Raw genomic sequence first — 26,410 nt, forward strand, 5'->3', positions numbered from 1 at the left:
GGAGGATTAGCCTGTTGAGCCACAGCGCCGGCAAAAGTCCTGCCTTTTAAATTGAATTTATACTTGATATTCCCACTTTGATGTTTAATAGAAAGCTCGGTATCAGTGTTTTTTTTTTTTTTGCCAGGCAGAGTGAGAGAGAGAGAAAGGTCTTCCTTTTCCGTTGGTCCACCCCTCAAAATAGCCATCACGGCCTGCGCCAATCTGAAGCCAGGAGCCAGGTGCTTCCTCCTGGTCTCCCATGTGGGTGCAGGGCCCAAGCACTTGGGATTAGCCTAGTGAGCTGCGGTGCTGGCCATTATTAGTGTTTTCTCAAAAAAGGGGTCTAGGTCCCTCCAGCTGTTTCCCAACTTGATGTAACTCCAGTCTTTCCTAGAGCAGTTCCCTTCGCTGGTGGCAATTCTGTCCTTCCAGTTACTCCAGTGGAAAAGGCTGGAGTCATTCTTGACTACTCTCTTTTCTTTACAGCCCACAAACAACCTGTCAGGAAATAGTGGTGACCTGACCTTCAAAATACATCCAGGATCTGCCCCTTTCTCATCCCCTTTACTGCCAGCACTGTATTTTCTTGACCAGATTACAATAACCTTTTAATGCATCTTTATTCTTTATGGTATAGCATTTTACACCTTCTAATATACTATATAATTCACTTCCTCATTGTGCTAATTGTTAATTGCTATGTCCTCATCTAGAATATAAACTGTTGAGGGCTGGATATTTGTCTGTTTAATACTGCTGATTCCCCAGCACCTGGAGCAGTGGCTGGCACGTGATACATTCGGTTACACATAGCTCAGCAATGGGCATGTGTTTTGAGCTATGTGTTGTTAACTGATTTTGTCATAGTGTGAACTTTGCAGGGTGAACTCCCACAAAGAAAGTACAACATCACTATGTGGTAAAAATCTTAGGGGACCCACTTGGTCCTGAAATGTCCAAATGGACGTTGTTGTTGACTGAAATGTCATGGTTGTTTGACTGAAATGTTGTTAATAGTCACATGACTCTACTTGTAGCAAAGGAATGCATTTGATTCTTAATGGAATGGACTTGTCTCCCGTGGCCCTTGCTTTCTCACTACAGGCCTGGTGAAGGATGGCAGCAAATCTTCCTGCAATGCCAGCGCTTGGAGAATGTTCCGGTTTTGTCCTCAACGTACTCCAGACTGTCCTAGCTGGCGTGGTTTCTTCAGGGATCTGCTGCTTTCATTTTACTTTTCCTGCCCAGCAGTCGCCAAGGACTCAGATTTCCTATGCGTTCCCTACTTCCCTTTAATCTAGCTGTCTCCCGGGAGAACCACCAGTGGCAGGTGGTGTGCCGGCCCCCACGACTTCGGCCCCATTGACTTCTGTCTTCCTCCCAGTATAAAGCGATCAGTATCTTCCTTCAATCGCTACCCTTGAGGGCCTTTCTCCTCCATCTCTGCCTCTGAGAAGTCTACCATCTTTCCTTCTGGGAACTTAACAAAAATCAGCTTGTCTACAGACAGCTTCTGCCATCTCTGAAGAAAGGCGCGAATCACCAGGGCCTTAACAGTCGTTTTGATACAGGGTGGAATTGTGTGTATTATCTCACACTTTACACTCGCTACTAGAATTTTAATTTACTTCTCTGTGCCAAGCACTGGGTATAAGTGCTACAACCATCTTTGTGTTCCTGGGATAAAGCCCACTTTTTCATGGTGGATTATACTTTTATTACACACTTGAATGCTATTTAGGAGTTTTACATCATGCTTATTACTGACGTTTGTCAATATTGTGTATCAATAGCAATAGCTGGTGTGCATATGCTCATGTGTGCACTTTATGTGGTTTTAGTGTCAGGATTATTCCAGCCTTGCAAAGTAAATGAGGAAGATTTCTACATATTTTAGATTTGTTGATACAATGTGGCAAGTATCTATTTCTTAAAAGAATGAACCATATAATAGGTTTACTCTGGAGATTTTGTTTTTTAGTAGAACTAGTTTTTATATAGTAAACATTTCAATTAATTTCAGGTCTATGAACTCTAAGCTGTTTGTAAGTTTCATATTATCATGTGATAGACATTGCATCTTTTATTGAAATTCTAAGACTTAAAACACCGAGTGGCAGATAGAATCATTTCTAGAGAATGGCCTCATTTGGAGTCTTCTAGGTGATGTTGCTTTCCCCTATTTATTCAATAGTTTATAGAATTTATGTTTTTCCTTTATTCTATAATACAGGGAAATCTCTTTTTCTAAACATTATTTGTGATCAGAGAGGGTTTATAGACTTTGGCTTCTCTCACTGGCACATCTAGTGCTAGATGAATTCTGTCCTCAGATGAAAATTGGATGACAATTTGATTGTATTAGGTAATTGATGGGCAGATCCCCCTGTCCACACCTTAGGGTCAGATAGCTCTTGTCTAGGGCAACACTCTGTACAGTAAAGAGACCTGGTCTCAGCCCTACTCTTGCTCCTCTGAACAAGATTTTCTCAATGAGTTTTCTGCAAGATGTTTGTTATGTGAGATATTAAGTTGTTAGGAGAGAAATCTATTTTCAAGGCAAGAGGATTTACGCAATGATGGATAAAACATTTATATGTAATTCCCTCCTGCAGAATTATCCAGAATTGCTGCAAGCACTGTGAACATCCAAGGAAGGGCCATGAATCTTTCCCCTTCTGTTTTCACAACATCTCTTTGAAAACCACTTCATGGTGCTACTCTTTGGTGATCTTTTGAAAACCCTATTATAAAGCAGAGTTCTTGGATGGTACAGTGCCAGGCATGAATGGCCAGAATGGAACCCATCAATTTCTGGAGTGGTTAGTTACTTTTCCTTGCAGTTGGTCTCTGAATGGTTTTAGGATGCTCCAGGGTAAAGAGCACATGCATTCTAGCTATCTCAGATGCCAGATAGGAGCAGGACTATAGTCCATCAGTAAGGAGAGAGTAGGCAGAGAACTGAGGGACTGCTACGTTTTCATCTTCAGATGTTTAAGTGGATTAGAGATCATGTTTGAACACATAAAGCATGGGTAGACCTAAGTTTCTAAAACCTAGCTCCATTGTTATAAAGTAGAAATCCACAAAGGTTCTGTAATAGGTTGCCAGTTTTAGTTTATGGAGGCACGAGCAAAATCATTTTTGTTGTCAGTCATTTTCTGTCATCCTAGGTATTTTATTAAAGAATTAGGATAGACTGGAAAAAGCATTTTAAATTTATTATCTGCATAAATATTTCCTCAAATTTTGTGAATTACTAATTATTATCCAGGACATTTAAGTTTGGGAAACTCAAGGTACAGAGTGTACATGACTGTGCACACGTAAGAAAAAATAAACAGCTAAGGGGGCAGGATAAATGTCCTATCCTGCTACTCCTGACATAGTCCCTGTAGCTGTTACACATCTTGGTAGGCATGGTTTCCCAACTGGTTTTGTATTTTTCTTCTTAATAATTTCCTAGACAAATGCCCTTAAAATACAGCTATTGCTATAGCAAATAGGTGGGTCTGCTTTGCTCACCATCAAGGAGTTCTAAGCAATTCAATTTTTCTAAGATTTATTCATTTATTTGAAAGTCAGAGTTCCAGAGAGAGGGAGGGAGAGAGGGAGGGAGGGAGGGAGAGAGAGAGAGAGAGAGAGAGAATCTTCCATCTGCGGTTCACTCCCAAGATGGCTACAGCAGACAGGGTTGGCAGAGCTTCATCCAAATCTTCCATGTGGGTGACAGAGGCCCAAACATGTAGGCCATTTTGTGCTGCTGGAGCTGGATCAGAAGTGGAGAAGCCGGGACTCCAACTGGTGCCCATATGGAATGCTGGCTTCACAGGGTGTGGCTTAATACACTACACCGCAGTGCCCGTCCCTAAGCAATCCTTTTTTTTTTTTTTTAATTTTATTTATTTATTAGAGAGGTAGAGTTACAGACAGTGAGAGGGAGAAACAGAGAGAAAGGTCTTCCTTCTGTTGGTTCACTCCCCAATTGGCCGCAATGGCTAGAGCTGCACCGATCTGAAGCCAGGAGCCAAGAGCTTCTTCCAGGTCTCCCACGTGGGTGCAGGGGCCCAAGGACTTGGGCCATTTTCTGTTTTCCCAGGCCATAGCAGAGAGCTGGATCAGAAGTGGAGCAGCCGGGACTAAAACTGGCGCCCATATGGGATGCCAGCACCACAGGCAGAGGATTAACTTACCACACCATGGCACAGGCCCTGCAATCCTTTTCTTTTTAAAAAATTTTTGAATTTATGTAAGATGAACAATTTTACGTATATAGATTTAAGAGCATACTGATACTTCCCATCCCTCCCTCCCTCCTCCTTCCTTTTTTATTTTTTCTTTTAATATTTACAATGGCATACTTTGAGTTTATTTTATGACAACAAGCTTAACCCTCCATTAAATAAAGAATTCAACAAGTAGTAAGTAGAAAAACCACGGTTCCTCAAGAGTATAGGCATAAGCTATAAACTGATCAAATCTCTGGCAATTTCACTCACACACGCTACATTTTTTTTTTTTGTACTCTATTAGTTACCACAAATCAGGGAAAACATATGGTATTTGTCTTTTTGGGACTGGCTTATTTCACTAAGCTAATAGTTTTCAGTTGTATCCATTTTGTTGAGAAAGATAGCATTTCATTCTTTTTTTTACAGCTGAATAGTAGTCCATAGTGTATATATACCACATTTTCTTTTTTTCTTCCTTTCTTTTTTAAAGAATTATTTTATTTATTTGAAGGACAGAGTTACAGAGAGTGGTAGAGCCAGAGAGAGAGAGGTCTTCCATTCTGCTGGTTCACTCCCCAAATGACTGCAAACGGCCAATGCTGAGCTGATCCAAAGCCAGGAGCCAGGAACTTCTTTGTGTCTCCCATGTGGGTGCAGGGGCCCAAGGACTTGAGCCGGCTTGTACTGCTTTCTCAGGCCATAGCAGAGAGCTGGATCAGAAGAGGAACAGCCAGGACTTGAACTGGTGCACATGTGGGATGCTGGCACTGCAGGCTGGGGCTTTAATCTGCTGCACCACAGCGCCTGCCCCTACCACATTTTCTTTATCCAGTCTTCAACTGATGGACATCTGGGTTAATTCCATCTTAGCTATTGAGAATTGTGTTGTAATGAACATGGGGGTACAGATGACTCTTTCATATACTGATTTCATTTTGTTTGGGTAAATTCCCGGGAGCGGGATGGGTGGGCCATATGGGAGGTCTATTTTCAGATTTCTGAGGAATCTCCATACTGTCTTCCATAATGGTTGTACTAGTTCACATTCCCAGCAACAGTGCATTTAGGGTACCTCTTCCCCCCACATTCTCTCCAGCATTTATCGTGGTTTGTCTTTTGGATGAGAGCCATTCTTTCTTTCTTTCTTTTTTTTTTTGACAGGCAGAGTGGACAGTGAGAGAGAGAGAGGCAGAGAGAAAGGTCTTCCTTTGCCGTTGGTTCACCCTCCAATGGCTGCCGCGGCTCACGCTGCAGCCTGTGCACCGCGCTGATCCGATGGCAGGAGCCAGGTGCTTCTCCTGGTCTCCCATGGGGTGCAGGGTCCAAGGATTTGGGCCATCCTCCACTGCACTCCCTGAGCCATTCTAACTGGGGTGAAGGTCAGTCACTTGTTGAACTATCTTTTGTCCTCAGCATATTTTGTGCAAAATACAAGAAGCTGACCATTGCCAGCAGACTATGAACAAATCATCACTAGTTAATTTCAGCCACTTGCTTGGCCCCTAAAGTGAGCCAAAAAAAAAAAAAAAAAAAAAGAAAGAAACCGAGTTTCAGATGAGAATTACTGAAAATGTGATCACAGATTGGCATTGGACTGACATCTGCCTTCAGGAAAACAAGCTCAGAGATGAGAGATTTTATGGCAGTTTGTCAGTGAACTTGTCCATTGATCAGGCTAGCAATCAGGTTGGTCGGATGTAACTGGACTCAGATTGTAGGTGGCACAAGTCCTATTCTGTGCTAGTCATATTTCTGATGATTCAGTACATGAGAAAGAAGTCCAGGTGTAGTAAGCTCATTGCATGTCCCATCTTCAAAACTCTGTCAGAGACTTGTACCTTTGGACTCTTCCCTGCTTGCTTCCAGTTACCCAGAGACACTTTCCCAGTCTCCTCTGCCTCCCTCCCTCCCTTTCAAGATTTATGTTACTTATTTGAGAGGCAAAATGACAGGAAGAAACAGATCTACCATCCACTCTTTTACTCCCCAAATGGCCACAGTGGTTGGAGCTGGGCCAGGCCAAAGTCAATAGCCAGGAACTCCACCCTGGTCTCCCACATGGGTGGGCCATCTTCCACTGCTCTTTGCGGTGCAGCAGCAGGGAGGGGATTGGAAACGGAGCAGCTGGGACTCTAACTGGTGCCGCAGGTGGCAGCTTAACCCATGCCCCCATGCCAGTACTTCCTCTATCTCTTTCACACAGATCCAAATCCAAATGACTTGGAGTGTGCTAGGGCCCATTAAGATGGAAAAGCAGCACTTTCTTCTAGTTTCTCTACTTGACATGTGCCTCTGGTGACAGTGACAGAGTGCTGCATGGTCTTTTGCTCATTTGTAGTTCAGGTTGTATGACAGCAACTTGAGCGTGAACTAAAGCCTTTCCCTCAATGTCAAAGAAATGCCAAATATATCTCTGGGTTGCATTTAAAAGAGGAGGCCAGACTGTTCAGCTGTGGACCAACATGAGGTGGCATAAGCCAGGTCTGGGAGAAATGATAAGTTATTTAGCACCATCTGCTAAAATTTCACACTTATGTAATGATTAAAATGGATCTTTCCCCTGAAACTAAAGGTTTTATTTATTTTTTTAATTCCTCAATAGAACATCTGCTGAGTGATACCTTGTGTGTGTGTTATGTTCCCCAAAAATTCATCTAAGGAAAAGATTAGGAACTCTGCGTGTGTGTGTGTGTGTGTGTATGCACATTAGTGATCGTCAAAAGATACTGACTATACTCCCAGGCAAAATCAAAGTGCTGAGTTGGTGAAGGGCAGTCTGTAATGTTCCTAAGAGACTCAAATCTTAAATAGACTTGATCCCCAAACTCCTAGGACAATGTGAGATGAATAATCCTTTCTTCCTGTTTGCCAATTAGTCTTTTTTTTAACTAAAACTAGTGTTTTCAAGGTCCAATATTGTTTCTTTTTTTGTAGCTTGTCTGCCCCCCAGTGCTTCTTACTAGTTCATTTATTTTTTTCACTTAAGGAATAGTTACTGAGCACCTATTGTGTGTCAAGTACTGTGCTAGATCCAGGTCCCTGCCAGTTTAGGGGAGGTCCACAATAAGTCGTTATTATCACAGATTATACGTTATGACAAGTTTTTTGACAGAAGCGTGAACAGGGCATATGGAGCCTGGGGTGGGGTACAGAATCAGAAGCAGGGTATTAGGAATGAGCTTGCGAGGGTAGGTAATAGTTGTACTGAGGTTTGAGGAATTAGAACTAACTAGGCAAAGAAGCTATGCTTGTGTGTGTGCCCCTGTGCGTGCGCATATGTGGTTTGTGTGTGGGGGACCATCCTGAGTGGAGGAACAGCAGCATTTTAGAAGGCACAGGGATGTGAATGAGGATGATGCAAGGAAGCAATTGTATGTAAAAGACCTCATCCCTCCCTAGATGGTAAATGCCACAAAAAGGGCTTCTTACTCAGCAATGGATACTGAACTTGGCACATCATAGAGGCTCCATAAATATGGAGCAGAGGGATGGCCTCAAGTACCTATGCAGTAAGTTTGAACTCCCTCTAACCCCTCACAAAACGGTAGTAAGATATTAGAAGTTGCATTGGGGTTTCACTAGGGCTTTTATGATGTCTTTTTCTAGCAACCCTAAAAGAAGACTCTGTCTTACAACAGCTGTCCTCATCGATTTTTTTGTGCTTCCCATTAGAATCACCTGTTCTTACTTGGCCGGGAACTCTTGATTGATTTGACAATTCCTCTTACGCTGGGGGTGTAGCATAACATAGACGTCCAACATGGTCAGTGCTTTAAGACTCTCCTATGGTTTTGTATAAATCATGTGACATAGCCTTAATATTATGAGATGTGTATCTTCTTCCTAAGGCAAAAGCAAACAATGGAATTTAAGACAATATATGTATTTTTGTGAAGGTGTTTCAAAATAGATGTTAGGGAGCCGGCCCCATGGCGTAGCAGGTAAACCACCTGTGGCGCTGGTATCCCAATATGGGTGCCAGTTTGAGTCCCAGCTGCTCCACTTCCCATCCAGCTCTCTGCTATGGCCTGGGAAAGCAGTAGAAGATGGCTCAACTCCTTGGGCCCCTGCAGCTACATGGGAGACCTGGAAGAAGCTCCTGGCTTCAAATTGGTGCAGCTCCTGCCATTGCAGCCATCTGGGGAGTGAACCAGCAGATGGAAGACATCTCTCTCTCTCTCTCTCTCTGCCTTTCAAATAAAAAAAAAAAGTTAGGAAAGCTAATATCAAATTAAATGGTTGTCATGCATTATAACTAGTTGAATCTTTGTCATAAGAAAAATTTTTTTCTTTTGTGGTTAAGCTGTAAACAAGCATGTCTATGTTGAGTCCCAAAAGCAGAACTTGAACATGTTAAGACACAATTCACTGAAAAATGATTGTGGTGAGCCAGATGCCAGGAACACATTTGATTTTTGGACTCAAAAGCAGCAAAACTAGTGAAAAATTACTTCTTTTATTGGAAAAATGTTTCAAAGCAATCTAATAATTTAAAAATCTTCATCAGACTAAAAATGATGTAAAATGAGTTTATTTTAAAACCTTTCTCATTTCTTTGAAAGATTAGACTATTTTACTAGCTTGTTTTTGAAGGCACATTCAGTGGTCATGAATTTTGCTGTTTCCTTAAAGATGTTTTTTCTAGATAAACACCTTTCTCCCAGCAACCATCATATCTCCCTTCTTCCCAAACTTGATTTAGTTGATTTCTTTTGGAGGAGTTCTCCAGTTATCCTCACTCATGTCTGATTTCCTGCCCATTCTCTGCTTTCTCTCAGTCCTCACTCATATTACTTGTAGTTTGTTTTTTGGATTTTTGATACTGATTTTTATTTATGTAACTAATCTTTGGTCTCTTTTTTATATATGTTTATTACATTCAATTCTTTGAAATACAGCACCACAGGGGAGGCAGTGGGATTGCAAAACAGGACCTAAATCCACTTCCTTCTCTCACTGAGCTACTGGTCTCCTGACTATTTTTTCCTGCTAGTCTGTTAAGCTGTGTTTTTCATATTTAGTACTTTCCTCATGGCTGCTCTGCTTGGAGGTAGCTTTTTCTTGAATGGGTCCTGTCCTGTCATTGATTCTATATTTATTAGTGTGTCCCTATCAGCTGTAGCCACAAATAATTCCCATCCTACTAGGGTATCTCAATTGCTGACCATATAGTCTACATTCCCAGGCTAGAGAATCCGATTTGCTGAATTATGGATGGATCCTCCATAGGCTGCTATATTCCCATCGGGTTAGGTGGTAGGTGTCATTTGGTACAAATGGAATGATGAACTCTGAAGATAGGTTGTGGGCGGTAGGCATGACTGACATCTCAAACAGGCTTTCTCCCCTAGCATCAGTCAGTGTTCTTGCTTGTTTGAAAAAGGCCGCCTGATAGATTGTGATCAACTGCAGGGAATGAGGACTTCTGGGTTCCAAGAGTCTACATTCTTCTGAGCTTCTCCTTAAAGATACTGATTTTTTTTTTTTTCTTTCTAAAGTCTAGATGTTTCCAGGTTGCCTCTTCCTCTGTGCTAGGGTGGAAAACAGGCAGTGATAGTGTTGTTTGCATAAAGCACTCAGTAAATAAATAGTTTGTTCCATAGGTCACTTGGCTAGAGCCACAATTCACAGCATCTCTGGCCACCAAAGCGGTGACCCTCCCACAGAGCTTTCTGCTTTCGCATAGCTCACATTTGTACAAATAAAGAAAATCCAACTCCAGGAACGACAAGAAGGTTTCAACTATTTTTAGCATGTCAATTTCCAATATTTAATTCAGTTGAGAGAGGAACTTGGAAAAAAGCTTATTTCAAGTTTACAAATTGACTGGGGAACTAGATTGTTTTGTTTTTCATTGACAGAGCTTCTTGATATGCAGTGGCTTCAGGCTCTGATATTGCTATTATGCAAGTCAAAAATAAAGTTTATTTAAATTTTGTTTATCTTCAAGATGTACCTTGGAGTCTTGCCATTGTCACAGAGAACATATGAAAACAGCTTGAAGTCTGCCTCCTTCCAAGTCTGGCCTCTTTTTCAAGCTCTTGGGTAACCAGGGGCTTTTTAGAATTTTCCCAATGAGCATATAACTAGATACGATAATCCGGAATTATGGCTTACTAACTTTAGAGACGCAGCAGAGGGAAGGGCTCCTAAGTGGGAGTCTGGAGACCACAATTCAGTTTGGGCTCTGCTGCTCAATAGCTATGTGACCTTGAGGAAATCCTGTCTGCCTTTCGAGCCTCAATTTCCTAACCCATGCCAGGGGATAATCAGGCCTCAGTACCGAGGAAGAATGCTGTGAAGATAAAGTAAAAGAATATACGAGAAAGCACTTTGTGAACGGAAAGGTAATACGGAACTGTAAGTGGATATAATTATTTATTTTATGAGCCAGTAGAAATCAAAGCCCTGGTTCCATTGCCAGGAGGATTTTCCTTACAGATCCAGTTCTCAAAGCTCGGCTTTGCCCAGTTAATGAGTACTTTCCAAATAAAGATCCCTTTTACTGCTTTGATTTTTGTGAACTTCCCTTTGCTCTGATTCAAAGTCACATGGGAAGGTGCTCTTGTAAAGCCATTGTTTAATTTAGACTTTTCAGACTGCGTGTACGTCCGGCTATTCTCTGGTTTCAGTCTCCAAGGAGCCTTGGAGGGCAGACCTTGCTTCTTTCCCTTGCATATAGTTTGGCAGCGAAGGAGATGTTTTCAATAGGGATGAAAAAAAAAAAAACCTCTCAGTATGTAACCTGTCACCTCAAGGAAGAGGCACATCCTGTTCCATAGCCCCGGCCTCGGAGGTAGCCGAGGACCGTCCCCTCCCCGTGTTTTTCCTGTGACTCAGGCCGTAGTCTGGGGTGAGGTTTTAAGCAGAGAGCTGTTACATGACATTGTGTAATAACAGTGTGAGAAGCTACCATGCAGAGCTCTTTCCTTCAGTAATGCAGATTTGTAGTCGGAACTCTCAATTCTGTTCCGTTGTTTTGAAGTTAATATGCCAAAAAGATTTCCTGCTAAAACACAGGGAGAGTGCAAAAACGGAATTTCAAAGATCTTTGGGTAAAAGAAGATGTGCTTTTAATTTTAATTGTAGGAAGAGATTTCATGAAATTCATGGAAAAAAAAAAAAGGGGAATACAAGATGTTTTGTTCTGTGCCAAGGAATTGATGTCCAGGCAAAGCTTTTTCCTAACAGATTTTTCATGGACTTTTGGAAGATGCCTGGTTTATCTGAAGATCTTAAGACAATGGGTGGCTGACTGGCTTTCCTGAAGTCACTTGATGTGTCTCAGGTGGCCACAGGTGTTCTGGTTTTGGGGTGTGTGTGTGTGTGTGTGGGTTATAAACATTACCTGTTCATTGTGCTCTCATCTTGTTCTTCTTAAACTTCTGGTGCCCAAGCTTTGGAGCCAAGGAATTGAGGAAGATGGAGAGTTAAGGAAATGAGGGACTTTTACAGTCATGACTTTGTTGTCTGAAGTTCTATGAAAAATCACAGAACTGATAGCAGCAGCCTGTCTTCTGTCTCCGGCCTTTAGAATGATGAGTCTTCAAAAAGTTCGTGGACAATGCATGTCATGAAAAAAAAATTGCATATATTTTACAAAGTTTTCGTGACAAAATGAACAAATTTGAATTTTGTTTTATATATTCTTTGGAAGTCTTTTTGTATTATGTTCTTACCAAACTCTGGGATGGTGGTCTCTATCTTGAGACCACCACAGAGTGCCACAATGCCAGGTGCTATGGTTGGATGTTAGTTTGGGTGTTGAATGTTCCCCAGAGGCCCATGTGTTGAAGGTTTGGGCCCAGCAGTCTTACATTAACCAACGTGGGTACTTTATTCAATTATGGTGTTTGGAAGTGGAGCCTTTGGGAAGTGATCGCATTGGATTGGATCATCAGGATGGCGCTCCTGGGATTAAACCCTGATGACTTTGCAAGAGACCGCACACACAGAGAGGCAAACTCCTTCCTCCCTTGCAATGTTCTGTATGACCTTGGGTCCTTGCCAAGCAAGAACCTCATCACAGGGGCTGAACCAAGGATCCCATCTGATGTTGCATTATGGACCTCCAAAATCACGAGATGAAATAAATATCTTCTCTTTATGAATTTATTTGCTTCAAGTACTTGACTGTAGTAATATAACATAACAGTATACAATATAACAATATAATCAGAGCTTCCATAGTGTCTACCTACACTGTTCTTTCCTCTCCTCTCCTCTCTAGCCTATAGTCCACCTCCACAACCCCACCCCCGGGTTGAACTGAAAGTGTCATGACATAGAAGAGAGCTATTGCTCCCAGTGGTAATATGATCTGGCTGAGAGCCATTTTCTGAACTCAAACCTAAATTGCAGTAAATACAGGCTGAGATTCTAATCTTTTTTTTTTGACAGAGTGGACAGTGAGAGAGACAGAAAGGTCTTCCTTTTTTCATTGGTTTACCCCCCAAGTGGCTGCCAATCTGAAGCCAGGTGCTAGGTGCTTCCTCCTGGTCTCCCATGCGGGTGCAGGGCCCAAGGACTTGGGCCATCCTCCTTTGCACTCCCAGGCCACAGCAGAGAGCTGGACTGGAAGAGGAGCGACTGGGACAGAATCCAGCACCCTGACTAGGCCTAGAACCTGGGGTGCCGGCGCCGCAGGCAGAGGATTAGCCTAGTGACTCGCGGCGCCGGCCGAGATTCTAATCTTACAACTCATGATTCCATGTGTCCGTCCTTCCAACAGTGAATTTCTCCATGAGTGATAGAGGAAAGTGAGAATTAGTTGCAATCTAAAGCATATTAAGTTATATACCTAATAATCCTAATGCAACAGGAGCAGAATTTTGTTTTTGCATTCTAAGTCCCAGTTTTTGTTAGTATTACATTTCTTTATCATGAAGAGGCCTGGCTGATGGACTAAATTCTATAATGTGAACGTTACTGCCCTGGGCCCAAACTTGTAATGTGGCCAGCTCCTTGCAAGATCTATTGCAACAGTCTGGGAATCCCCAGGCAAGGTCTCATGTGAGCACCTGAACAGGTTTAGCCAACAATGAGCACTCTTTTGGTCACTTGAAAATATCCAGAGATCAAATGACCTATTATCAGGCAAGGTATAGACAGAGCTCCTGTCTTGAATGTCAGGTTGGTTAAGTTCTCTTTTAATTCTAAAAACCTATAATTAGGAGATAGTTGGAAAAATTCAGACATTTTTTTTAAAGATTTTTTTTTTTTAAATATATTTGACAGGTAGAATTACAGAGAGAGAGAGAGAGAGAGAGAGAGGGGAGAAAGGTCTTCCTTCCGTTGGTTCACACCCCAAATGGCCGCTAGGGCCGGCGCTGCGCCGATCTGAAGCCAGGAGCCAGGTGCTTCCTCCTGGTCTCCCACAAGTGCCATCCTCCACTGCCTTCCTGGGCCACAGCAGAGAGCTGGGCTGGAAGAGGAGCAACCGGGACTAGAACCTGGTGTCCATATGGGATGCTGGCACCGCAGGCAGAGGATTAGCCAAGTGAGCCATGGAAGCGGGTCCAAATTCAGACATGTTTAAGAAACAATTAGTTGATTTTGTTAGTATATAGGTTCATGGCCTAATGAGAAAGAGAACAGAGCTAGAATAATAGGTTAGTTTCTTGTTATAATTGCCACATCAACCCTAAAGTGGATACTGTCATAATCTCTAGATATACATATTCATGCTAGATTTAACAAATAAATATGTATGAAAATGCAGAATGGCATTACAGTGGGGAAGTTAATAGACTTACATTTGAGTCTGCATCTGCTATGGGTTGATGAAGTAATTCTGAGCAAGTTAGCTTAATATCACTAGCCTCAGTGGCCTGATCTATAAGATGGCAAAAACCATATTTACATCATAATTAGATACTAGAATGTAGAAATATTAAATACACACAGCAGCCTGGCACTGCCTGGCACAGGATGAACTCTACACACAAGCACGTCATCCTTACTGAGTGCTGGAGATAGCTTGCCTCTTTACCGATCTCCTTGTTCTGGCTGCAGCTCTGCTCATTCTGCTCTGGACGCAGTTGGGTCTCTGCCCAAAGCTCTGCAATGGCTCCCAGTTTCGCTGAGTAAAATCTTCCCAGTAGCCGTTTGTTTCCTGTCTTCTCTCTCCTTGACTCTGTGTGCTGCAGTCACACTGACCTTCCCCTCCCCTTACCGTAAACATTTCAAGGTTCTCCCTCGACCTGACACCCATTATCTGCCTTCCCTGTTTAATTTTCTACCAGGCATTTGTTACCAACCAACCCTCCCTCTGTTTTGCTTGATTGTGGTGCTTGATTGTCTCACCCAGCTAGAAGACCAACTGTAATGGGTAAGGGTTTCCTTTTCTTCATAGCTGAATCCCTGTGGCCTAGGACTATAGTCTTGTAGGATACACATAAGTATCCAACAAGTATTAGTTCATTTTTTTTTCTTTTATTGTATATATTTAAGGTGTGCAACATGGTATTCTTATCTTGATATAATGAAGTAATTATTACAGTCAAGCAAATTAACATGTCCATCATCTCATCTAGTTCTTTTTCTTGAACAAATGGGATCCATTATTAGTGAATGACTGGGATCTATTATGTTGGTACATGTATATGATTATTCATTCATTCAACAAATGTTTTAGACACATAATATTAGCCAGCATTATCCATTACTCTGGTTGCTGGAGATAGAACCAGAAGTAAGATAGATACCATTTTTGCTTCCTTGGGGCTGTTCTAAGAATTACAGAGTAGATATTCTAAAATTGCTAAAAGGTGAGATTTTAAAAAAATAATACTCAGGTATGGGAATTCAAAATATCTCCCTATTATATTTTAAAATTTTAGAAAACTTTTGATTATCATTACTATTTTCAAAAAGTAGTTAAGGCAAAATTAGAAGCTGATATTCTACCTGCAAAAGCAAAGAATTCTAAATATCTTTCCAGTGGTTGGACTCCATGTCTTAAATATTTCTTCTCATCCTGATGAGCGAAACAATGTCAGATTTAAAATCACACATGGCGAATTTAGATGTACTGCAATCCATAATGGGTTACCAGAATGCAATCCGAGCCTGAAATTTGAATTCCATATTGATAGTTTGAACTAAATCTCTTCATATTATCTTAGATTTTGCAATTTTGCTATCCCTCGTGAGTATTTAAAACTTCTCACTTCATTATTCCAAGCTTGAGCTCATATTTTAGAAGTTACTACCAGCTTTAATGTTTTTCTTTCTCTGATTATAAGAAAGTGAGTTTTTAAGATTTATTCAATCAGATAAGTCAGTATTATGTGGTTTAGAATGATTTTTAGTTAATTTATCAATTCTATCTGAATTTGCTCAAAATAATCTCTGTGACTTAGTAGTTTTGATTTAAAAAAAAAAAAATCAACATTCTGCCAGTCTGCTACAGAATCTGATTTAACTAAGATTTCTTCATGATATTTTTTCTGTGAAGGTATTGTGTGAAGTTGCACTGAATTTGGAGTACAAGGAGAATAAGTTTAGCCCATGCAAAGGAAGCCATCATAGCTCATGGTAATCAAGCTGGAGGCTTGAAATCCTCTCTTTTCTAATCACAGAGGTTAATGAAATTGTAAACTCTAAGATAATGGTACTTTGTGAAGAGACCTGGGTCAAATTATCATGGGTAATTCTAAATGGAATTTAAATTAGGTAGAAGGAAGTTCCAGTTGATTGCGATCTGGCCAATCTTGGAACTATAATGATCATATGTTTCACATTTTCTAGGGTTATATTTTGTCCTTGCATGGGTGTAATTGAAATTAAGGTCTAAGTTTGGGAAACATATGATAGTGCTATGGTATCCTCTGCCTATTTTCTTAACAAGTACTGCTTTAAAATGTGAAAGCTAGATGCACCAAAGACTAGTGAATAATAAAGGAATGAAAGGTTTAATTAAAAAAAATTACAATGATGAAGGCTGATAAAAATTTTGAGTTGTAAATGAAAATAAAAGATTTTTCCTATAAGCAAATTGAAAAGATAAAAGATTACATTTAGTTTCTAATTTAGAAATTTAGTTCTAATCTGTATTCTACATTATCCATATTTTATTCTATTCTTGGGGAAATATAAAACAAATTTGTACCTGTAAAGGGATATTATAGAAATTGCCACTCCAAAATAAAACTGCCACTAAGAACAACACCTTCTATTTAGAAGATTGTCATGTACAAAATACATTTGAAAAATCAAAGAAAAGTAGATCTTTTCTCTGTGACATCTTCTTGAAAATATCTCAAGCAACCTAAAAAATAAGGTTCTTACATCAATTTTAGACGTAATGGGAAGCAAATCAGAAAACTCTTAGAAGCCCAATGACTAGTACTTTAGTTTTTAAGAGCCCTTGTCTTAATTCCTTTGAATTCAACAAGCATTGACTAAGTGCTTAGGATTTGACAAGTTCTGAGAACATGAGATGGGTGTGCCCTGATCCTGGACTCAGGAATTCACAGTTAGTGGGAAAGAGTTAGTAGTGAGCATTAGGAGGAAGTAGAAATGCTTTGACCAGCAACTATATGCTAGTCCCATTGCTAGGGCATCTGTGTGCTTTACTACTTGTAATCTCTGGAAAAAGCATCAGGTAGATATTATGTGAAATAGCCATTTTTGGAAAATTTGTTCGAGAGGGAGAGAGAGAGAGTATGCATTTCCTTCCACTGGTTTGCTTTCCAAATGCCTGCAACAGCTGGGGCTGGGTTGGACCAAAGCTGGGAGCCAGGAACTCAATCTAAGTCTCTAACGTGTGTGGCAGAGAGCCAAATATTTGAACCATTACCTTCTGTCTCCTAGGTGCATATCAACAAGAAGTTGGAATCTGAAGTAGAGGCAGAACTTGAACCCAAGGACTCTGATGTGGGATACAAGTGTTCCAAGTGGCATCTTAAATGCTAGGCCAAACACCCAGCCTTGAATAGCCATTTTATCACTTATGAAGTTGAGAGTCTGTGAAGAGATGAAATTGCTTTGATTTTTTTCTATACCACGATACTGCAAAGGAGATGTGTGTGTGTATGTATATGGACTACGCATGTATGTGTGTCTCCTCCCCTCTCACACCCAACCTCACTCAAGCAATCTTCAAGCAGTAAATGCTTTGTTTAGTATGTTTGAACTCATTATGTAACATATTTCATTATGTGTGTATGTATATGGATTATGTATGTATATGTGTCTATACATGTATGTGTATGTATATGCACATATATGCATGCATACACAAAATACATGTATAGACACACATGCATATAAATCATATATATGTGGGTGTCTGTAATCTAAACGGATGTATGTTGGTGGGTCATGTAAGTTTTTGGTAAACATGGCATATATTTCATTGTTTTAAATACAAAAAATAATGCATTACCAGTGTATCCCATTTCTCCAAATAATACTATAGCAGCTTTACATACTTGTATAGTTATCCCTAAGGGATATTTGGCATGATATAAAGCATTTATAAAACCAACAATCTAATTATTTAATAATGCACTCATTAGTATATTTCTTTGAATGCAGAATGCAATTGTAATGTGCAGTATCAGGCACTAATTATAATTTACTTCTGTAGTAGACACATACTGTTGTATAGAGAAATAATGAAATATGTTAGATAATGAGTTCAAACATATTAAACAAAGCATTTACTGCTTGAAGATTGCTTGAGTGAGGTTGGGAGTGAGAGGAGAGGAGAAAAATGGACTTGTGGTCACTATTGCTGTTATGGGTAGTTCATAAAAGGGAAAGGAGACTGTCCTTGTGAGTATGAGTGGAACAGAAAATGACCAATTATCCTCACTCAAGCCCAGGAAATTACTGGACAGGCTTCTCTTATTGCCACCTGAAGCTCTGAATGACTGTACACTGCCATTTTAAGCCTTGGGTAAATCAATGAGATAGCACAAGCTTGAAATGCCATCAGTTGGCACATCCAGTTCCTGAGACCTTGCAACTGTGCTTGTAACTGATCTTCAAGGTCATGACTACATTCACTTGCAGTGGCAATTATGTCATTTGCATGATCTAAAATCTGTTAAAATGTTGATATTGAGTACTTAAAGCTTCTTTCCTTTCAATAACCAAGATAACCATTGACTTGAATGAGTTCCTCAGGTGTAAGTACTATAGTTGTGAGGGTAACAGTTTTTCAATATTTTCTCTGTCCACTGAATCCAACTTCCTTAGCATGATCTAATATTTTGGCTTTGTACCACTTCCTGAAAACCTTGCAAGTCAGCAACAAATGACAAAACCAATTTCTTGTAAACTTCACTTATTAATACTGTGGTCCTCTTTTTCCAGTCTGATTGATGAATCTGGTCAGAGAAGGTCTAAGGAGGAAACATTTCAGCTGAGATGTGCGTGAAGTGAGAGAGTGAGTTATGTGGCTGTCGAGGGAAGAAAGTTCTAAGCTCAGGGCAGGACGAGTCCAAGGGTGAGGAAACGGGAGTGTGTTTGATGTGCTGTAGAACAGAAAGAAAAACAATGATGTTGGAGAGGTGTCCAGCCACCAGACAACCTGCAGATTTGTAACAAAGAATGAATGATACAGAAGTGACATAGTGCAGGCAAAGCCAGGAAGGCATCAAATTATGGCACTTTCTTGAATTGGAATGGCTATAAGAATAAGTGCATTTTCCCCTAGGGAACAGTTAACATTTGCATAAGGTTCGTGTTTCTCCTGAAGTTCAACTCAGTCAAATGGGAGGTGATAATAATTTTCAAAAATTAAATTGAAGTGAAACTAGAGAGGGCTATAAACCTTATGGTATGGATTTTGAACCTATTCTATAGAAAACAGGCAAGATTTGAAGATTTTTCAGCTATGCTACTGGACTTGTGTTTTTAAGGACCTCTCTTATTTTATTAGTGGGATTGAAAAATGGCACAATAACCTTGGTGAGAATAACCTAACAAAATTTAAAATGTATACATAGGTATTTTATAGTAAATTCATTTCTTTTTTTTTAAAAAAATTATTTATTTGATAGGTAGAGTTACAGTGAGAGGGAGAGACAGAGAGAAAGGTCTTCCTTCCATTGGTTCACTCCCTAGATGGTTGCAACGGCTGGAGCTGGGCCCATCAGAAGCCAGGAGCCAGGTATTTCCTCCTGGTCTCCCACATGGGTGTAGGGGCCCAAGGACTTGGGCCATCTTCCACTGCTTTCACAGGCCACAGCAGAGAGCTGTATCGGAAGAAGGGCAGCCACAACTAGAACTGTGCCCACATGGGATGCCAGCGCTGCAGGTGGAGGATTAACCCACTGTAGCACGGAGCCGGCCCCATAAATTCACTTCTATAAATTACCCTTAAAATGTGTACACATGCACAGATATTGGACAAGATTTGTTTTTGCTTTGTTAATGTACTAGAGAAAATGAAAAATAAATGTCTATTAATAGGAGACTAGTTAAATAATCATGCTACTTCAAATAATGGAATACTAAGTAACCACTGAAAGTGAGACAGCTCTATGTCCCTGAAATGGAAAGGTGACCATGACATATTGGTAGTTGGAAAGATGAAATTATAAAAAATACACACAATACAATCCCATTCATGTAGAATGAAAGAATATACCTATTTATGTTTGTATTTGCATAAATAGTATGAGGGGTCTTCAAAATATTCATTATATGAAAATATATTTTATGTATATTATTGAAAAATACAAATGGATTCCTTTTTAAAAAAGATTATTTGAAAGGCAGAGTTACAGAGCTACAGAGAAAGAGAGACAGAGAGAGCTTCCATCCACTGGTTTCCTCCCCAAATGGCCTCAGTGGCCAAAGCTAGACTGATCTGAGGCCGGGAGCTTCATCCATGTCTCCCACATGGCTGCAGGGCCCAAGCACTTGGGCCATCCTCCACTGATTTCCCACGCCATTAGCAGGGAGTTGGACTGGAAGTGTAGCAGCCAGAACTGAAACCAATGCCCATGTGGGATGTTGGCACTGCAGACAGTGGCTTTACCTGCTGTTGCCACAGCACTGGCCCCATATGAATAGATTTCAAAAAAGTTTTGTACTTTAGTAAACTTATCTTTCCCATTTTTCTGTGAGCCTTTTGGAGTTCACTCATCTATCTGTGGATAGACAATAACCTTGGTTATTTCTAGGGAGATGTGTTTGGGTGGCAGTGATGGGATGAGGAGGGGAGGGAAGCATTTTACTATATGCTGATGCCTTTGGGCCATTTTAAAAGTTTTTACCATGAACATGTGTTACTTTTTAAGAATAAAAAGGTGTTTTTATCTAAAGAAAATCAGTTGGTGAGAGTCTGCCTGCAACAGGAAAGCTTTTTCTGAAAAGCTAGCTTTAATAAATGGTAATAAATTAAAGAGCTATTCATATAAGGCCATTTGAAATACTTCCAGTGAAATTAGTCCATCTAATTATATGTTCCTGGTTCTAACACAATGAAAACACTGCTTTAGGAAACTTTCTAAAAGTTTGTGTAACCTGAAATACAACTTAAATTAGCCCCATGAATATTATAATTTTTTATAAACTTCAGTATTAATAACTTATGTTAAATATTGTCCAGAATGAAGGCATTCTGTCCTGATTGGACACTGGTTTTCATCCTAGGGCCATTTGACTTAGGGGATTCAGGAGATGCTTATCAGTGGCCAATGCTTCTTATGATTCTCTCCTCTGATATAATCTAGAAAAGAATATATATGTAGCATGACAGAATCCATTGCAATGGTTTAGGTATTAGATATTGAATGTCTCCCAAGGGCCCTTGTGTAAAGGCATTTTGGGAAAGAGGAAACTTAACCCATGGGGTTGAGGAGGTGAGTCTTTAGATCATAGTAATTTATCTTTGGAAGTTAATTCTTGCAAGTGGGTTGGTTATTTTTTTTTAATTTTTTTTTATTTTTTATTTTTTTTTGACAGGCAGAGTGGACAGTGAGAGAGAGAGACAGAGAGAAAGGTCTTCCTTGGCCGTTGGTTCACCCTCCAATGGCCGCCGTGGCCAGTGCGCTGTGGCCGGCGCACCGCGCTGATCCGATGGCAGGAGCCAGGTGCTTATCCTGGTCTCCCATAGGGTGCAGGACCCAAGTACTTGGGCCATCCTCCACTGCACTCCCTGGCCACAGCAGAGAGCTGGCCTGGAAGAGGGGCATCCGGGACAGGACCGGTGCCCCGACCGGGACTAGAACCCGGTGTGCCGGCGCCGCAAGGCGGAGGATTAGCCTAGTGAGCCGCGGCGCCGGCCGCAAGTGGGTTGGTTATTAAAACCCTGATTGGTTCCTGCTAATCTCTTTGTGTCCTGGCTCACCATGTGCCCACACTTCATATCCCACCATTGCTACTCTAGTCAGAGGCCAAACCAATGGGATCACGTGGTCTTGGATTTGAGCCTTGAAAACTGTGAGCTTAATAAAAGTTTTTTCTTTGTAAAGGTAGCTTCTCCTGAGTATTTCATTATAGTGATAGAAAGCTAATACAGAAAATTGCTATGGGGAGTGAAACCATTACTCTAATTGTGCCTGAAGATGTGAAGGAACTTTGGAATTGAGATACTGCAAAAGGTAAAAAGAGTTTACGGTAGCAGCTTTAAGTGCTGTAAGCAGGAGTTACAGGTGATTCTGGGGAGGACTTGGAAGATGGCTAAAAGCCTAGGAAAGAGCTGGAATGTCTTAGGGATTGTCTAAGTGGTTGCGAGTAAAACGCTGATGGAAAGGTGATGAAGTCTCTAATTCAGATGAGTTTCCTATTGGAAACTGGACTAAAGGCTACTTTTTCTAGACCATGACAAAGAACTTGTCTGTATTGTGTCCATGTCCTGAGACTTTGTGGAAGGCCAAACTTGAAGATGATGGATTATGTGGCAGGGAAGATTTCAAAACAGCAAAGTCTTCAGACCGTAGCATGGGTATTATTAGCTGCTTCTGTCAGTTTTGTGAAGAAACTCTGCAGCAAAAGGGAGCAGAGCAGAAAGATGTGGAAAATACATAGTGTGGTTGGAGAAGGAGTGAATAAAAACACATGTTTAGGATGGGAGAGCGTGGTGGAGAAACCATTTTTGCTGGATAGAATAGCGCAGGTAAGAGGGAACCATGTTTTAGTGGGCAAACCAACTGGAGAAAAACTTTAGACAGTTCAGAGATCTTTGAGGCTGCCCTTCCCTTCAGAGGTCCAAAGGCCTGGAAGGGCAAAACTGTGTCTTTGAAATCCCCAGGCACTTTCCAGGAGCTTGCCCAAGACTGCCTCCCAATTCATCTCCCCGTGTTCAGCCAGTGCGGCTCTCACTCCATGGCTGCAGTCAGAGCAAAGTGTGTTCAGGTGCTGACAGCAGACCTTGGCATCGTCCACATGGTGTAGGTTTTTCACGCGCTCAGAATGTCAAAGTTCTAGGGTCATGACAGCTTCCACCGAGATTTCAAAGGCAAGCCTTCAGGAGGCCAGGTGGAGTTGTATGACAGGGTTGTGGGGTAAGGTGCAGTGAAGCTGTGAGAGTGGAACCAGTGTGGAGACCCTAGGGAGTGAAGTGACCAGCCCTGTGCTACATCCTTCTGGGAAAACTGAAGACATCTATGTGCAGACTCACAAAACAGCAGAGACAGACAAAGCTGGAGAGAAATAGAGGTCTCTACTGTGATTTCAAAAGATGTCTCATAACCTGACAGCCCACGTAGAGACCTGTCATAGAACACCCCCACTGGGGCAATGCCAAGTGGACCAGTGGGCTCAGAGCTGCTGCAGAGTCTCTACCAGGACAATGTTTAGTGGAGCTGCAGAACTAAAGCATGGGCCATGATCCGCAGAGGCACAGGGATAGGGCTGCCTAGGCTCTGGGAGGGTTGCCTACCACAGTGAGTCCAGGATGTTATACATGGTACTTTAGCATTTAATGGTTGCCCTGCTGGGTTTTGGTCTTGCTTTGGTCCAATTAATCTTTTCCACTTGCCTATTACCCTCTTGCAGAATGGAAATGTATACCCTGTGCCTGTCCCACCATTGTATCTTAGAAGTATATACAGTGTGTACATTGTGTTTTTCTTTATGGCTCACAGCTGGAGGAATGCCTTAAGTCTCACATGAGACTTTGAACTTTGGAATTTTGAGCAGTGCTCTCTTGGGGATGAAACGAATGCATTTTGCATCATGAGATGGACAGGAACTTTTGTTGGCCTGGGGTGGAATACTGTGGTTTGGATATTTGGATGTTGAACATTCTCCAAAGGCCGACGTGTTTAAGACTTTGTCTCCAGGGTGGTATAATTAGAAGAGGTGGCAACTTAATCTGGTTATGGTGTTTAAGAGATGGGCCTACTTAAGGCATTCAGATCTGGCTGAAGAGCCCATGAGAGCATTTCAGGCAAGGAAAGCCAAGACACTGTGGCAAAAAATGTTCTACACGAAGGATCTCTGTGAGTGAGATCCCAGTGGAAAGAAGGGGCCGTCAAAGAAGGAGATACCTTTCTCTGGATGGAGGGGAGAACTTCCACTTTGCTTATGTCCTTGTCTAAATAGTGACGGAGTTTGTGGATTCAAAAGGCTTCCACAGCCTTGGCAGCTCATGACAAGAGCCTCGGTGATTACTGACATCATAAATAAGTGTTAATTTTTAAATCAATAACAGAAGGCACTGTGCACTTACTCCCCATGTAGGACCTCTGTCTTTAATGAGTTGTACTATGAGAATTAACTGTAAAACTTGTTTTCAAACAGTACTTTATACCTTGTGTGTGTGTGCAAATTGTTGAAATCTGTACTTAGTATAGAGTTGGTCTTTTGTATATAAAGATAATTAAAAATGAATCTTAATGAAGAATGGGATGGGAGAGAGAGTAGCAAGTGGGATGGGAGTGGAAGTGGGAAGACTGGTATGGGAGGAAGAACTTTTATATTCCTAAAGCTATACCTGTGAAATTTGTATTCATTATATAAAAGCTTTTTTAAAAAATAAAATTAAAATAAAAAAGAGATGGGCCTAGTGGGAGATCTCTAGGTCACAGAGGGTGGGTCCTCAGGGGTTAGTTCTCACAATAGGGTTGGTTGTAAAAGCCTGGGTGGGGCCGAGACTCTCTCTTCTTCCTATCTTGCTACATGATCCTTCTTCCTCCCCTGATTCATGCTCTAGCATTGTCACACTCCTCAAAGGTTGAACCAATGGCACCACCTGATCTTGGACTTGAATCTCCAAAACTGTGAGCTAAATAAAACTTTATTGTTTTTTAAGTTAGCTTCTCTCAGTATTTTGGTCCAGTAACAAAAAAGCTGGCTAATACATGTATGTATTGGAGTTTGTAGTATTATTTTTATATCATTAAAGTCTTTTTAATTACTCATGAATATCAAATACACTCAGATAATTAGAGCCTTTGTATTTTTTTTTTCATGTAGCCCTCTGATATCTATTACCTTTTTGGTCCATGTTTATGTATCTAACTTTGCTTCACCAACTGGATTTAAAGTATCTTGAAGGTAAGTAGTATATAGCATTCTTTCCCCAATTACTAGCATAGTATAGGATATACCCAGAAATTTGATGTGGTCATGAAGAGGTTAAAATGGAGAAGTCCATTTTACATTTTTTTAAAAATTGCCAGTCTGTTATTGTAATGTTTTAAATTTGCAGTCCTATTAGTGTCTTTATGCCTCATGATACATCTCACGCAGGTGTTTGTTGTGCTATTGCAAGCTAATGCATGTACAGATTTTGAGATCTGTCTGTATAATAAAGGGAAGGCTGATTTGTGTCACCTCCCCTATGTGACTATTCTTTAAAATTTATTTATTTTCATTTTTTTATTTGAAAGGAAGAGAGAAAGAGAAAATGTGCTGGTTCAATCCTCAAATGCCTACAACAGTCAGAAAGGGACCAGGCCAAATCCAGGAGCTCAGAACTCAATCCAGGTCTCTCATGTGGGTGGCAGGGACCCAATTACTTGAGTCATCATCTGCTGCCTCTCAGAGTGTGCATTACCAAGAGGCTGGATTGGAGGTGGATTCTAACCAGGATTCAAAGAAGGCACTCTAAATTCTCATCACACGACTGATTCTTCTGTGGGGCAACTACTTTCTCTATTCCTGGTACCCTCAGCTCTCATTCCCTTAGTATCCTTAATCAGTGGGGCATTAAGTCATATCTTTTAAATGTGTTAAACATCTGGTAAATGGGCCTTCCCTCATGTGGTTTGCTCTTACATTCTTGTGAGTATTGAGCCATGGTCAGTTTTGGTACTCTTTCTTGGGTGAGGAGCACTCCCAAGTGTCTACCTCCATGGTAGGCTTTGGCATATTGTAGGCATTTAATAAACATTCAATGGTGCTTGCACATTTATGAAATGTAAGATGTTAGTCTGAAACCAAATCACTGATTATTTATTGAGCATCCATGCTATGTGGTGCTCTGGGCAACATGCCACACAGAGTATAAGGAAGTCTAAGACCCTAGATCCTTAAAATCTAAATGATGAAGCAAGTAGCAGACAGAGTTACCTAGTAATCAGGAATATAGAGACCCAAGCAATGTTACCAGGTGGTCTGTCATTAGTGACTAGAGGAAAAGAGTGCTCAATGATTGGAGAAGAAATTGGTCACTGTGGCTTGTGAAGGCTACATGGAGGAAGAGAGATGTCACCTGGTGTGAGAAAGTTGACTTGTGGGGAAGTCATCCAAAGATTATGGAAGGACTCAGGGAGGAGCAGAGTGGGGAGAGTGGTTCCATCTCCCAGAGAAGTTTTCCTGCAGAGTAGAATTCTTAACTTTCCTAAGGCTATAGATACTTTCAATAATTTGATATATATTTTGAATTCCCTTTCAAAAAACCCACATAAGCATAGATGCAAAATGTTATAAACATTTGTGGGAATTTAGGTACACATATGCTACTTAGGAAATCAGAGTAGACCTCAGTGGGGTTCAGAATCTTTCCCTTAAAAGTAGTATTTCAGTAGAGATTAATGGGAAGTGTGCTGATTTTGAAGAGCCTTAGATAACAGACTAAATAGAAGCTAAAAAGGAAGGAAAATATTTAATTTTGATTCAGAAATTGCTATTTTCCCTCTGACCCTTTTATACATAGGCTGAGAACAATGATGCTACTTTCCTTTCTAGATTGCTAAAAGACTAATGGGAATGATGTAGGAGATGTACTACACAGAGTACATCTATTTTTTGTTTTCTATAGAGTAGGAAAAGTTTGAAGATCTTTG

At 40.8% G+C, this 26,410-nt stretch overlaps 1 long non-coding RNA gene across 3 annotated transcripts in view; it reads left to right on the forward strand.

Moving 5' to 3' along the window:
- The first annotated feature begins 14,502 nt into the window (after positions 1–14,502).
- The window catches only part of LOC133767603 (uncharacterized), a 371,079-nt gene continuing 359,171 nt past the window's right edge, over positions 14,503–26,410 (forward strand). For all 3 annotated transcript variants that reach the window (XR_009866897.1, XR_009866898.1, XR_009866899.1), the window contains exons 1-2: positions 14,503–14,544; positions 15,673–15,752. This is a non-coding gene — a long non-coding RNA (uncharacterized LOC133767603). The remainder of the gene's footprint in view (positions 14,545–15,672; positions 15,753–26,410) is intronic.

Source organism: Lepus europaeus, chromosome 10 (assembly GCF_033115175.1).
Source record: "Lepus europaeus isolate LE1 chromosome 10, mLepTim1.pri, whole genome shotgun sequence".
Lineage (NCBI taxonomy): Eukaryota > Metazoa > Chordata > Mammalia > Lagomorpha > Leporidae > Lepus > Lepus europaeus.